We start from the raw sequence: 12,742 nt of genomic DNA on the forward strand, positions 1-12,742 counted from the left end.
TCTCTATTTCTCTCACTTTATTATTGTAGTCAAACAAATTGAAATAGGTGTAACACCTCTTCTTAGTGTTCAGTAGCCGAAAAGCCAAACTGCATGAAAAATTATAGTAGCACCTCAGCTAAGGTTAAATCCACTTTTAGAGTTTTTTGTTTTATTATGGTTAATCCAGGGATCTAAACCTCATGTTTTTATTCGTATCAAGGTATGTATTTCTTCAATTTAGTGATTTAGATTTTAGTTTAGCCAGATCACCTACAGCACTTGACTTTATTTATGGTATCTTTGGAGCAAATCTGTCATAGCAACACCCCTAACTTACCCGTCCAATCTCATATGCAGGATTTGGTAAATTGTGTCAGATTTAAAAACACTTTTTCCTAAAACTCAGTCCATTTAGTATGAAGAGAAACATTGGCTTTATTTGTTATTAGAAAGAATACTTTTTCATATTTGAAATTTTGCTGTTCTCATTAATGGTGAAAGCGTGGAAATATTTATTCACAGTAGCACCTGGGAGGCTTGCAATGAATGGAAATTTAGGCATGTCTTTAATAGTAGCTGAATGCATTAGAGCTTGTGCAGAAAGAGACCAGGTAACGTGACATCCTTCAGAAGTACTTGCAACCTCAAATGCTTATGAATATTTGACTTCAATCCATGCCTAAAACTTTGTGTGAAAAGCAGACAATTCCATGACTGTAAAATTTGTTCCAGGTTATTCCTTCCATTTTCTGGACAAGTGTAAATATGAGGGCTCAAAGCTGATGGAATATGTAGACTTGAGGGTGGTTAGTCATTATTTGGGATGGAACAACGGTAAACAAATTTAGTTTTTAGTTTTGGCAGTATATCATTAGGTGATTCACTCTGATGCAGTGAATGTGTCTAAGCATATTCTTTTACTTATTTACCACTTTTTCCTGTGGTGGATAATGATATGAGTTTGTATATGCTGATTACAACCAACTAATACAGTGATAGTTACAGTTCCTCACGATTCTGGATGGTAAATTTTGGTAACTGGATATTCAGGAAACGTTACTATACTAAAAATTCATAATCAGAAGGGATGCAACAAAGCTTTGCTATTCTTGTTCAGGTACATGAAGGGTATCAATATTCAGCCTGGAAATGAGAGTGTATGCAGAGATGAAGAGAGGAGAGAAAAGCAGTAATGCTGTTAAAGAAACTGTAACGTTGCTGGTGTTGAATAGATTGTCTTATTCTCGTCATGGCTATCAAGGTTCAAGGAACAACCCTGCTCCTGTGAGAAGACATCCCTCAAAGCATTGAAGCTGCTGCAATAGCTTTAGAATAGGCAGCCATCACTTGCTTTTCAGTAATGTAATAGGGATCCACACAACCCTTGTCTTTCTGTATAAGAGGTATCAGTAATGTCAGTGAATTGCTGAGGACCCGCCAACAATGTTAAAAAAGTAATCTTATTTATGTAGATATATTTTTCTGTTTGTTTTGTGATATTAAACTAAGCAGAGCAGAAAATGATAGATGATTTTTGGTGGGTTTTTTTTTTTGAGTAACAGTCACTGTCCAGATAAGGTGAGGGCTAAGAGATTTCTCTTCTTCATACCGCATAATATGCCATTTTCATTTTGTGCTGCTTATAACCCTGAGTGTCACAGCTTTCTATTCTAGTCTGAATAGTCAATGAAACATTATGAAGCCGATAAGAAAAGCTGGTCCCCGTTCCTTGGCAACGGCTGTTAAGCAGAGCTGAGTGCTGTTGATTGAGGAGATTAGCTGCCAGAGATAAACCTCCTCTTTTTGCTGCCCTGCTGCTTATCTTTCCACCCATAACAAGTTGCACCAAATATGACAGCAGTCAGTGGTTTAGGCAGAATATGAACTTTGTGGCAAATGAAATTTGTGCGAAAGACTTTGGGTTCTGACATTAAGATCTTGAATTTATTAAAATTTACGGGTTGTTTTCTGGACAGACGTTTCTTGACTCAGGGGTGAACGTTTTTATTTGAAAGAGTGATGCTCCAGATGTGAGAGAAATGGGATATCCTGTTGCTACATTGTCTATTCATAAACACTGAAAATAGTAGCAAATATTTTTAACAGTTGTCTCTGGCTCCCGTTCTCAGGGACATTGAAGAAATACATGAGATACGTGGTAAAATTACTGCAGCTACTAGGTATGCAGAAGTTGAATTAAAAGATAAAAATTGATGATTTTGGTTGATGCCTTTGAGAGAAAATGCTGTTGTAGGTTAAACAAATCTGGATGCATCTAAATCTGTTTCTATCTGGACACAGCTTAAAAATCTTTCAAGTTTCACTATATCCAAATTACATTTCATGACAGAAGTATTTTATTGACTGGAAAATCAGAGCTGAAATATGACTAGGGAGAGAAGCTGGTGACTTTTTTCTTCATCACGATTCACATTTCTGTTTCTTCTTGCATTTTCAAAATGTTGTCTTATCCCTTTGCTTTCATTAGGGAGTCTGCAGTTCTGTTCATGTTTTTGCCCTTGGCGAGGACTTTGGTGATGTCCACACCACCACCCCGGATCTGGTGGCTCGTTGCAAACCCTTCTGTTGGCCAGAACAGGAGTGGAGCCTGGGCTGGTTCTTGAAGAACTAGGGAATGGCAAAGCACTGGCAAAATAGGGAAACTCTGAGGTCGTGTTTAAGAAAAGATCTCTGTGTGCCGAGATCTGGTGAATAGTTCTCTATCTAGTGAGTGTCATGAGTTCAGCAGAACTATTTAAATATGTGTGGTTATTGTCAATAATGCAGCAGAAGCTTCAGAGCACTAGATTTTGGGTAGAGGCATTTTCCTTCACTTAGGATTGCAACCTTTTCTATTAAATCTATCAAAGCATACTAAAGAAGTGATGGTTTCTGCTGGGAGAGCATTCCACTGGAGTGTGGGAAGAGACAACAAACAGAGGTGGTATTTTCTGTGTTTTTTTCTTGTTCTGGTCAAGAATCTGGCACTTCATAAGCAGTATAGTATCACAGAGAAGTTTAGAAAGATACAGTATGATGCTCATTAGTAAAATATTATTTCAGTGGATTATTTTGCTGATCCTATAGTCCAGGCTTTCAAGGTTTTTTATTTTGATCTTTGGTAAATGATTATTTCCTCCTTTTGTAGAATGAATATTTTGTTCAAAATTATTCTTATTTATTCAGTCTTCTTTTAAGATGTATATGTGCTGAGTATACAACTTCTGTACTTAACCACTCCAATTGCAGGAGAATCTCAGGGTGTGAGCAGCTTAAGTCCAATCCCTAAACTCCAGTTAAAGAATGGCTTTTAATTGTATACAGTATTTTTAAAAGCCCATTGCAACTTATAAATATGCACAAATGTAAAGTATCAATTGTATGTATTCTGTGAGTAAAATAGGAAGCAATTTGGGTTGCACATTTTGCATATATTGAGGAGTCTCTCTACTCTTTGCAATAGAAAAAAAAAGTTCAGCTTTTCAGATCCATTCTTATCATAATTTGAGATATTGTAAATCTTAAAAGTTGTTATGAATTGTAAGACACAAAACTGAGGAGAATAAATGTTTCTGAAACTGCTCCTAGTCCTGTTCCCAATCTCTGTTCCCGTATCGTTTCATCTGTCTGCAGGCTTACTGAGAGAGACAAAAGATCATCTGCTGTGCTGAAGACTTTCACCGTAGGGCTTGTTCCAACCCATAAATAATCTCTCTTTCTTTTCTCAATGCCCTTTCCAAAATTTATCATTCATCTTCAGATTTGGACACCAGAACTCTCTATTCCCATACCGACCTTAACTGCATACTGAATGATGTCATCTCCCTATTCCAACTTATTGCTGCCATGCTCATACATCCCCAAACCTTTAAGTGCTTTTGCCCTTCACCTATTGCCATTAGCAAGGCTGTGGGCAGTGCTCAGGGTCTGTCACACAGCAGGGGGAAAGCTGTGTCTGGACCTCTAATTTCTTGTAATAGAAATAACTTTTCTGGCTGCAGCTTCTGATAGGTGCTCCTATGTATTGTGCTATTTTAAAGCACGGTTTGCTTGCAAACTGTCAGGTTTTTCATGCTCTCCAGACTGTTCAGCAGAAACTGTTGGCATCCTGATGTCAAAATTTGAGGTGAGGTTCTTGCCTATTCCAGTGTCCATGTGTAAGCTGCCAGAGGCAGCTTGAAATGCTGAGGCTTCTGTAGCATATTTCAGCCTTGAGCAAGGTGCAGAGATTTCTGAGGGGCTCTAAAGAGTTTTAATCAGGCCACTGGGTTCAGCATTCTGGAGTAATCCTAGTTTACAAGGATTTACCCTCTCCTCCTTAAAAGACTGCATCTAAGTTTTCTGCTGATGTTTTTCAGGTGCACATAACATAATTTTCTGTAATTTCTTTAATACTTTGTACCTAGGGAACAAGATGGAGATCTTTATTACTAGTATTCCATGCACATCTGAAGTCAGTTCCATTTAGGAATAAATTCAGCAACTCAGATTACAAAAGGAATCTGTTGTCTCAGTAAATATTGTCCTGCAAAGATCTAGAAAGCTTCATGTTTGGTGAAAGACAGAAATAAACCAAGTTTTCTCTATTAGATACTGCAGCTGGTGAATATGAATGGAATTGTCATTTGTCAGGTTTTCACAAGAACACAGTCTCCTGCAAACCCATAATAACTAACTCTTAAAATATAAGCTCTTGGCATTTAGCACAAGGTAAAACTTTCACTACTCTGTTTTTAATACAAAATGAAAATTAATGCAGAAATCCATTTTGCTGCACATGTTTCCTTGCTGAGTTATTTTTGCCTTGGGAATACAGATGCAAGAGCAGCTACAGTCTGATCACACAGCAAAGACATTGCCAGCACCAAAGTGGTTCTTGGCACCAGCCGAAAATGTAATGGGGATCCTTGAAGTGACTGAAGTACATCTCAGTGATACTTGGAAAATTAGTGTACATAAATAAGCATTAGTATATTTGCATCTCATTGATTCCATAAATAAATTCTTAGTCCCTCTAGTAACCTTTGTTCATAAATGCATATTGAGTAAAAAAAGGGAATTGTTCATGTTTCATCATTCCTTGTTGCTCCAGTTTCATTTTAATCAGTGCAAGCAGTGGGAGCTCCATTACTCTTCCAGAAGAGAGCTGAGCAGCTCCAGAACAGTTTCTCTCTGCTAGAAACTTGTTTTCATTCAGATTGTTCATTTTTGTCTTTTCATTCCATTTCTCCCAGTAATGTCATAAATAATCAATCAACCAGGTTGCCCAAACTTTTAGTCTTCCCCATAAAGAATTGGATAGTTTAATGCTTAAGGCTTTATATGACTGCTTTCTTTCCTTTATTTTTCTCTGAACTTCTCTCATTTATCCATATCTTTCTGGTAATGATGTAGTCAGAATCTGGTGCAGTGTTCTGTCTTTCCTCTAGGAAAATAATAGCTTTTTGTAAGTGGGGGGTGGTACAAGGCTCAGATTCCTCACTGGTAGAAAGCAACGTATGGCATAAACCTACATGCTAATCTTGCAGTCCAGTAGCTAAATATGTTAACGGAAAAGAGCTGTATTAAAGCCTACTAATACTTGACTAATACTTGAATTTAAAGTGTTTATCCTCTCATTGGAGGATTTATATGTTTAAATCTTTACTCTCCTTTCTCTTTACTACCAGTATTGACAAAAAGGGAGTTGGTGTTAAGAGGATTTTGATTGCAACATCTTTTTTCTTAGACACATCACAGCTAATATTGAATATGTAGTTTTGCTTAGAAAAGGATTCTCAATATTGCAATTAGAAGGTCTTGGGGTTTTTTTCTTCAAAGGTTTTCTGGATTGGTCTCTGTGTGATCAAAACTAGAGGCAGATGGTTTCTGTGGCTTACAGACTGCAGTGGTCATCTGGATGTAGAAGATGTTGATTCAGTCATTGTTTTCTCACCCTTTATTATCCTCATCATGGAGCCAAAACCATGCCTTTCGTGCCATGTAGTTTCCTAGGCTGTGGAAAGTTCAAGTTTGGTTCCCTGAGAAGTACCAAGTTACTGAAACACTATTCAACTTGAGCATTAGCTCTAGCAGCAAAATGTTAAGACTTGCTTTCTTTTCATCTCTACTTTTTCCTTTCCTAAAAGTCCCTCCTGCCCTCTCCTCCCAAGGCATGGCCATTATTTCGGTGGTTGCAAGGCCCAAGTATGACCTGTTAAGGCTGAGCTTCATTTCTATGCTCTGAATCACAAAAAATAGGCATTGAAATCTGGACCTCTCATTCTCTTAGCTGAATAACTTAGGGGCTTTTTTGGAATCAGGCAGCACTTCTTTTCATGGCAAGCCTGCTCTCCTCTTGCTTTGTTAAAGTGTAGCTCACTTTTCCACATTCCTTCCCTCCTTTTGCTGTACTGAGGATTTTTTAGTTACTTTCCCTACAATTTACATATTTCTGTTGTAACTTAAAAAAATCTCTCAAGTGAAAGTGTGCATAATGCTTTGGGACCGTACAAGCCACCACTTAAATTAGCAGGTTAGCACAGAAATAGTTCCTGAAATTATATTTCCCCTCTGTTGAAGGTTATTTTTTTTTTTTTGGATGATGGACTGAGTCCTCCAGAACTTGCTCTCAGAATTATTCCTTGAGACAAGGGGACTGTAAAGCCCAGAGGAACTATTCGTGCTCAGACGTGCCTCAGGGTGATTTGGAGCTTTGCAAATCCCATCCCTATCAGAGTATTTGCACAACAGCCAACTAATGCTGCTGTTAATGTTAACTTTTACCTTTTAATATGAGCACTTTCAGAATCACTCACATCCCATCCAATTCTTTCGATCAGCAGAAATAGTCAGTGGTTTTAGGTCTGGGGATTTTTTGAAAGTAGACCAGCTGTCCGCCTTTTTCCTTAAATATCTGTGTCCAGAGAGGTGAGAAAAGGCATGAAATCTTGTTAGAGTTCTTTTATAGGACTGTTAGGTGATCTGGCTTTCAGCAGAATTTACAAAGTTACCTTTGCCTTCCAGGCAGCAGTTTATTCAGTAGCTGAGGAAGAGTGGATTTACTGAACAGTAAGAGTTATCCACTGCATGACTTTTTTTTTTTTGGATTAAAAGACGTCACATTTAGAACATCTTACTTTGTTGTTCTCTGCTTTTTATGGCTTTTCTATTGAATCCACATAATAAATCTACAAAAAATATGCTATGTGTCTTACTTACAGTTGAGGATTTACTTTTACTGCATAACGCTTTGTACTTCACACCCTAGCAAAAGCAGAACACCACCACATACTCATGTTAAAGTCTATATGCACTTTGCTTGTCTTCACAATGCCTAACTTCCAAAAACAAATATCCCAGCCTTTTATTTTAAAATCATCTTTCTGCACTTTAAATAACTGCCTTAAAAGCTTCCACATGCCTATTAGCCATTAGGATAGGGAATGACAGAGCTGGAACTGCATAGCTCTGTATTCCAGGTGGAGTCAAATGGATATGAGAGCAATAAATTCAGGTGAGCAGCGTGTGCTCCAGGACTGATCCCTGTCCACTAGATGCCACTATTACTGCTCCAAAATGAAAATAACTAAGGGACCACTGAGGAAAACAACCGAGGACTACCGAGATAAGCAAACTAAAATGGTAAAAAGGCTTTAAAAGTTGAGCAGGAGGGATTGCCCCCTCAGAAGGCCACACTCCATGGAGCGCTGTGGGGCTGCAGGGCAGCTCCCCTGACTGCAAACAGCGGCTCCTCTGCCCAACCACAGTCAGTGAGACTTGTGAGGATTTGCTGTTTGGAAGTGTTGGAGTCAGGCTTTCAAAGCACTGTATGAGAAGTGATGCTGTAGAAGCCACTGTTGCTCTGTCTGTATGATATCCACCTTACTTCTAAAGAGAATTTAAAAGTAGAGGTATAAATTATGAACAAATCTTTTTTAGTAAATGGAACAGTAAGAATACGTTGTTTGCTGAAGAGTTCACTTGTAAATGTTGATTGTGGTGTGCTATATCTTCTGAAATAAGCCTCCTTGCAAACGACTTAATGTCTCCAAGGAACAGTAACATTTAATATTTTTTTTAATTTTTGAAAAAGGATTTTGAAAACAAATGAGAAATAGCAGGGAGAGAAGAGGAAAATACTGTAACAGTCTCCTTCATACTTCCTAAAACATTTAATGTCTGTGACCTTGAAGTCCAGTATCAATGGATTTTTGAGATGCAAATATTATGCTTCCCATTGGAAAAGGATTTAATCTCTCCAGTAGCCAACTCAGGCTCTAACCCTGGGTTATAAGCAGTGACCTTTTCATTAGTCCTGGACTACTCTTGTATCTTACAGCACCTTAAACCACTAGCTGGGGAAAGGAGTGTGAAGTGATGTCCATATTCAGTGAGAAGAAAGAATTCTTTTCTTATAGGAGGTTAAATAGCTGAAGAATGATGCCCATTGAAAACTCTGCAGAAACATTAGAGGAAGTTCTCTGGTTAACTGCAAGAGCGCAAATGGCACAGTCAAAGGTGGTAGAAGCTGCCATTTGACACACCACTGGCTCTGTGGACTTTCTGTTTTACATCACGACTCAGGAGCACAGCACGATGGCTGCAGGGTGGGGCAAAACTTGGTTTTATACATAGCTCTACTTTATAATGTTTTAACAATTGTCAGGAAGTCAGGGGAAGGAAGCTGAAGTGCTGGTTGGCCCCTGTGTGTGAGTACTGTCGCTGTCTGGAGAGCTGCCTCCTTTCTGGCTGCTGCACAAAGTTCTAAGAGCAGAAGAGCCAGGTGCTTCAAAGCATCTGCTTGAAGGCTCCTTTGCAAAGGTCACTTGTCAGCGCCATGTGAAAATTTCACTGCATGTAGATCTAAATAATTAATTACTACACAACACAATCTTTTAATTTACATATATCAAGCTTTCAGCAGCCTGCAGACAAACTCCAGTATCCTTACCAGTCTGCATAGCTTTGCTCGGTAGCAAAAGGTGATCAACAAGAATTCATTCTTTTTTTTGCTGGTATTATTCAAAACTGTGCCAAGTCTTGGATGCATCTTAGTTTCAGTCATCAGATTAGCCATACTTAATGGTTCCAGGATAGGATATGTTTCTCTTGCCAAGGACAGCTTATTATACATGGATTTGTTATTTTTTTGGTTGGTGGTTTTGGTTTTTTTTTTTTTTGGAGGAAATGCTACCTAAAAAGAATTTAATGAATCAGCTGCCCAAAAATAGTATTGCCTTCAAGGTGAAGCTTGTCACTCAGTGCAAGCTTCCAAGGGTTTTTTAGTACCTGTTAAGCACACAGTGCTTGTCTGCCTTTCCAAGTGAAAATGCTGGCCCAACCAACTCATCAAAACTGTTTCAAACTATAGTTTTTACATAATTCTGTACCTAGATGTCAGTCATTAGTGCAATGTGGTACTTCCTCAGGAGGTAATAGAGGTCATAAATATGCACTAATTAATGAGAAATGAGCATTAATAATGAATAATGATGGGCGTTTTCTGTTATCTTCTAAACCTTTCTCAACAATCACACTTCCAGAACTTGCATTATGACTTGCTCATGGTTTAATCTGTCAGTTGTAATTTTTTTCACTAGAATTTGATAAATACTCAGTGTAAATAGATATACTATGCTCCAGGGTGTTGTCTTTAATAAAAGAGGTTCGTCTGGCACTGTTTGAGGTCTTATTAGGAGCCTGAGTTTAGTAAATTTGTGTCTTCTAATCTTTGCATCTAACTTTGTAATATATAAATATTTGTCAAAATTCAAGATTTTAAATAAAAGCTTGTAAAAGTTTATGCTTGCATTCCTTCTCAAATATTAAACCTATCAGCAAAACAGCCAAACAGATAAAGAAGCCTCTCACTGCCTCCTTGGGTATATGGGTATATTATTCTTCTGTTTTAGTCTCTTCTTTGGAAACAAATGTAGAAGCTGTCTGAAAGTCAACATTAGCATGCCGTTAACGCAGATGTTTCCAGGTCTAAGTATAACTTATAAGACATTATTATGGAAATTTCAGACACTACTTTTTGCTAACAGCAAATGATAGCACTTTAACAGCAACCATATGTGTTTATTGATCGGTTGTCTCAACCTTCCCTCATTCTGGGCATGTGTGAGGAGCAGATGTCCTTTGCAGAGAACATTCCTTCTCAGAACACAATTTTAATGAAGGTTCAGGATAGAGCATGGCATTATTAAAACATCATTTGTGCTTTGAACTTCCTCTGCCCTGTTATACTTACTGTAAAGTCTGGGAGCTTTTCCGTTTTCAGCAGCCCCACATCACACTGTGCCCGAGGTGGGTACAGCTGGTCCAGAACAGATTCACCATGTATTGACTTGCTGTAAATATCACAGGGGGTTTGGGATAGTCCACAGCAGACTAAGATGGACAGTTCTTAAACACGAGCTGTAATTTAAGTAAAAATGAGATTCATGCTGGGCCAAAACCATTTCCAGCTTTGGGCCACATCATGCCAAAGAGATTTCTAGAAAGAAAAAGAGAGGCACCTTTTACAAATTTTTCTTGGTAAAATGGATCTCCCTTGCCTTTCCCCACTCCCCACTGCAATCTGTGTAATTTCAAGAAAGTTTGTTGAAAAGGTACCCTGACAATGGAATGCTCAACCTCAGTTTAACTTTTTAGGTCTTAAATCTTGCCTCAGAAACCTTATTAATGTAATAATAATTAAAAAAACCCAAAACCAAACCCCAACAAAACGACCCCAACCGAAAAACCAAACCAGACAAACAGAAAAAACCTAGGAAAATTCCTGCTTTTTTTAGAAAAAGCAGCTGAACTCTGAAATGTACTATTTGCACGACTCCAGTCCGACTGTAATCCCCAGTATAAAGATCCTCTGTATGTAAGAGCTGGCATTTGCCAAGCCCTCCTTGGGGGCATCACGTCCACTCCGCTCTCCTCAGGCTGCATTGAGCAGAGCAGAGCCCTGTTTGTGGCTGCAGCCTCTTCAAAGCTCATTATGCCCATATTTCAAGCACAAAAGCCAAAGTAACTCGCAGTTTCTCCCTAAGCAGTCCCAGTGTTTTTGGATAGATTGTATAATGTAGCTCAGACTCCTGTGCTAATTGTTAATTTTAGAATTTTAAATAGGTTTTGTTCTATTCAAAGGAAGTAGGCTAAAGGTTTCTGAAAACTCTGAGTTTAGGGAAAAGGGTTTGGTCTCTTTTAGAGTTTGTGAGTAAATCAGCTTTTGCATCCATGGAGATACCCTTAAATGATACTTAGTACAGAAAACTCTAATTTGTACTTAATGTGCATGGTTTTCTGGACTCTAAAATAAGATTATAATTATTTTTAAGCTACATTATCTCAAAAAATTTTGGAATATTAGTTGTTTATATAAACACAGCTTTTGTCCTAAACCAGTAATGGTGGTATTCCAAACTAGAGCTCTCTATGTCAAGCTGTGTTTCATTTTGGACAATCTTGTTCCTAGCTCTGAAATATTCTTCTATTCCTTTCTGAATCAGAACCTTATTTATTCCTGTTGTCCATCCATTTACAAGTGAGTGATATTTACATACTTTGCTTATTTCCAACTGCAACAAGTTTTTAAAGAGGTAGGGTTTTTTATCTGCCGTTAGGCTGCTTTTAACATTTTATGGCAGAAACCCAACCATATCTGTCTATGTGGTTTCCAAATTAAACCTGGTTTCCAATAGCAAAATTAGACTCAGATGTAGGTTTTTAATTTGGATTAACTTAATTTGGCAGTTATAAGTGACAGGAGGGTTGGAAAGGCAAAGAAAGAAAAAGTTGGCTAATTTCAATGAGGTATTTGTGTATAACAGTGAGGCCTAATAATGCCCTTTTTCTGCATCCTGCTTAGGTTTATTTTCTTTTATGCCATTATTTGTGTTTAGTGAACAGCTGGGCCAGTAGTTCCCATTTGTAGTCCTTTAGCTCTGTGAAGTAGCGCAGAAAGTGATGGACGCTTGCAAATTAATGCTTACCCTTATTTTCTGCTAATCTGATGTAGCTCTCCTTTTGGAGCGTAGATGTAATATCAGAGCAGAAGTAATTACTGTGTTAAAACTAGGATTGCAGTAGAATATTTTGCTAATTAAACTTGTTGCATTTAAATTGCTTCCTTTGGATCACTATATAGAGGAGAACTATTTTGAACAATAAATGAGACCACTTTCTTTCTCAGAAACCCAGAATTGCAGATGGTCAGATTGTATGTGAAGCACCTAGGCTCTGAATTAGGCTTTTGTATGAAAGAGAGAAAGGTAATTTGAATGTTTGAACTCCCTGTTCCTCCCACACATACACAGGAAGCTTGCCTCAAAATGAACAATTCTCTAAATAAAGACTAATAAGAAGCTAAATTAATTAGAAGGTGTGATTTGAAAAGACATTGATGAGAAGAGTCTGTCATTTCAGACAAATGGAATGGAGCTAAATAAATTAGGCCACATTAATATCTCATTGTTCTGTGAGCAGCTTTCTTTTATTGCATTCATTAGAGGGTACTTCTTGAAATGAGCCTTTACTAGCCATTATGGATTCAGTTCTCATTTACCAATGCCTAACACGCAGCTCCTGCATTAAAAATGTTTCAGCAAATCCTCATAGTTTCTGAAAATTAATATTTATATTTCTGCATGCTGCACTTTTCATCTGCAACATAGTAGGCACTGAACATTTTTTCCCACTGAATTGTCAGCAAAGGAGTCTTACATCTAAAGAGTTGGGAAGCAAAAGTCTGAAAATACTTTATAAAATAAACTGTATGCATAAC

The 12,742-nt window shown here is 37.8% G+C and overlaps 1 protein-coding gene across 1 annotated transcript in view; it reads left to right on the top strand.

Annotated features, from left to right (window-relative positions):
• Positions 1–12,742, top strand: part of PTPRN2 (protein tyrosine phosphatase receptor type N2) — a 642,194-nt gene that overhangs the window by 146,248 nt on the left and 483,204 nt on the right. The window lies entirely within an intron of this gene.

Source organism: Myiozetetes cayanensis, unplaced genomic scaffold, assembly GCF_022539395.1.
Source record: "Myiozetetes cayanensis isolate MyiCay16 unplaced genomic scaffold, myiCay2020 scf1, whole genome shotgun sequence".
In the NCBI taxonomy this organism is placed as follows: Eukaryota; Metazoa; Chordata; class Aves; order Passeriformes; family Tyrannidae; genus Myiozetetes; species Myiozetetes cayanensis.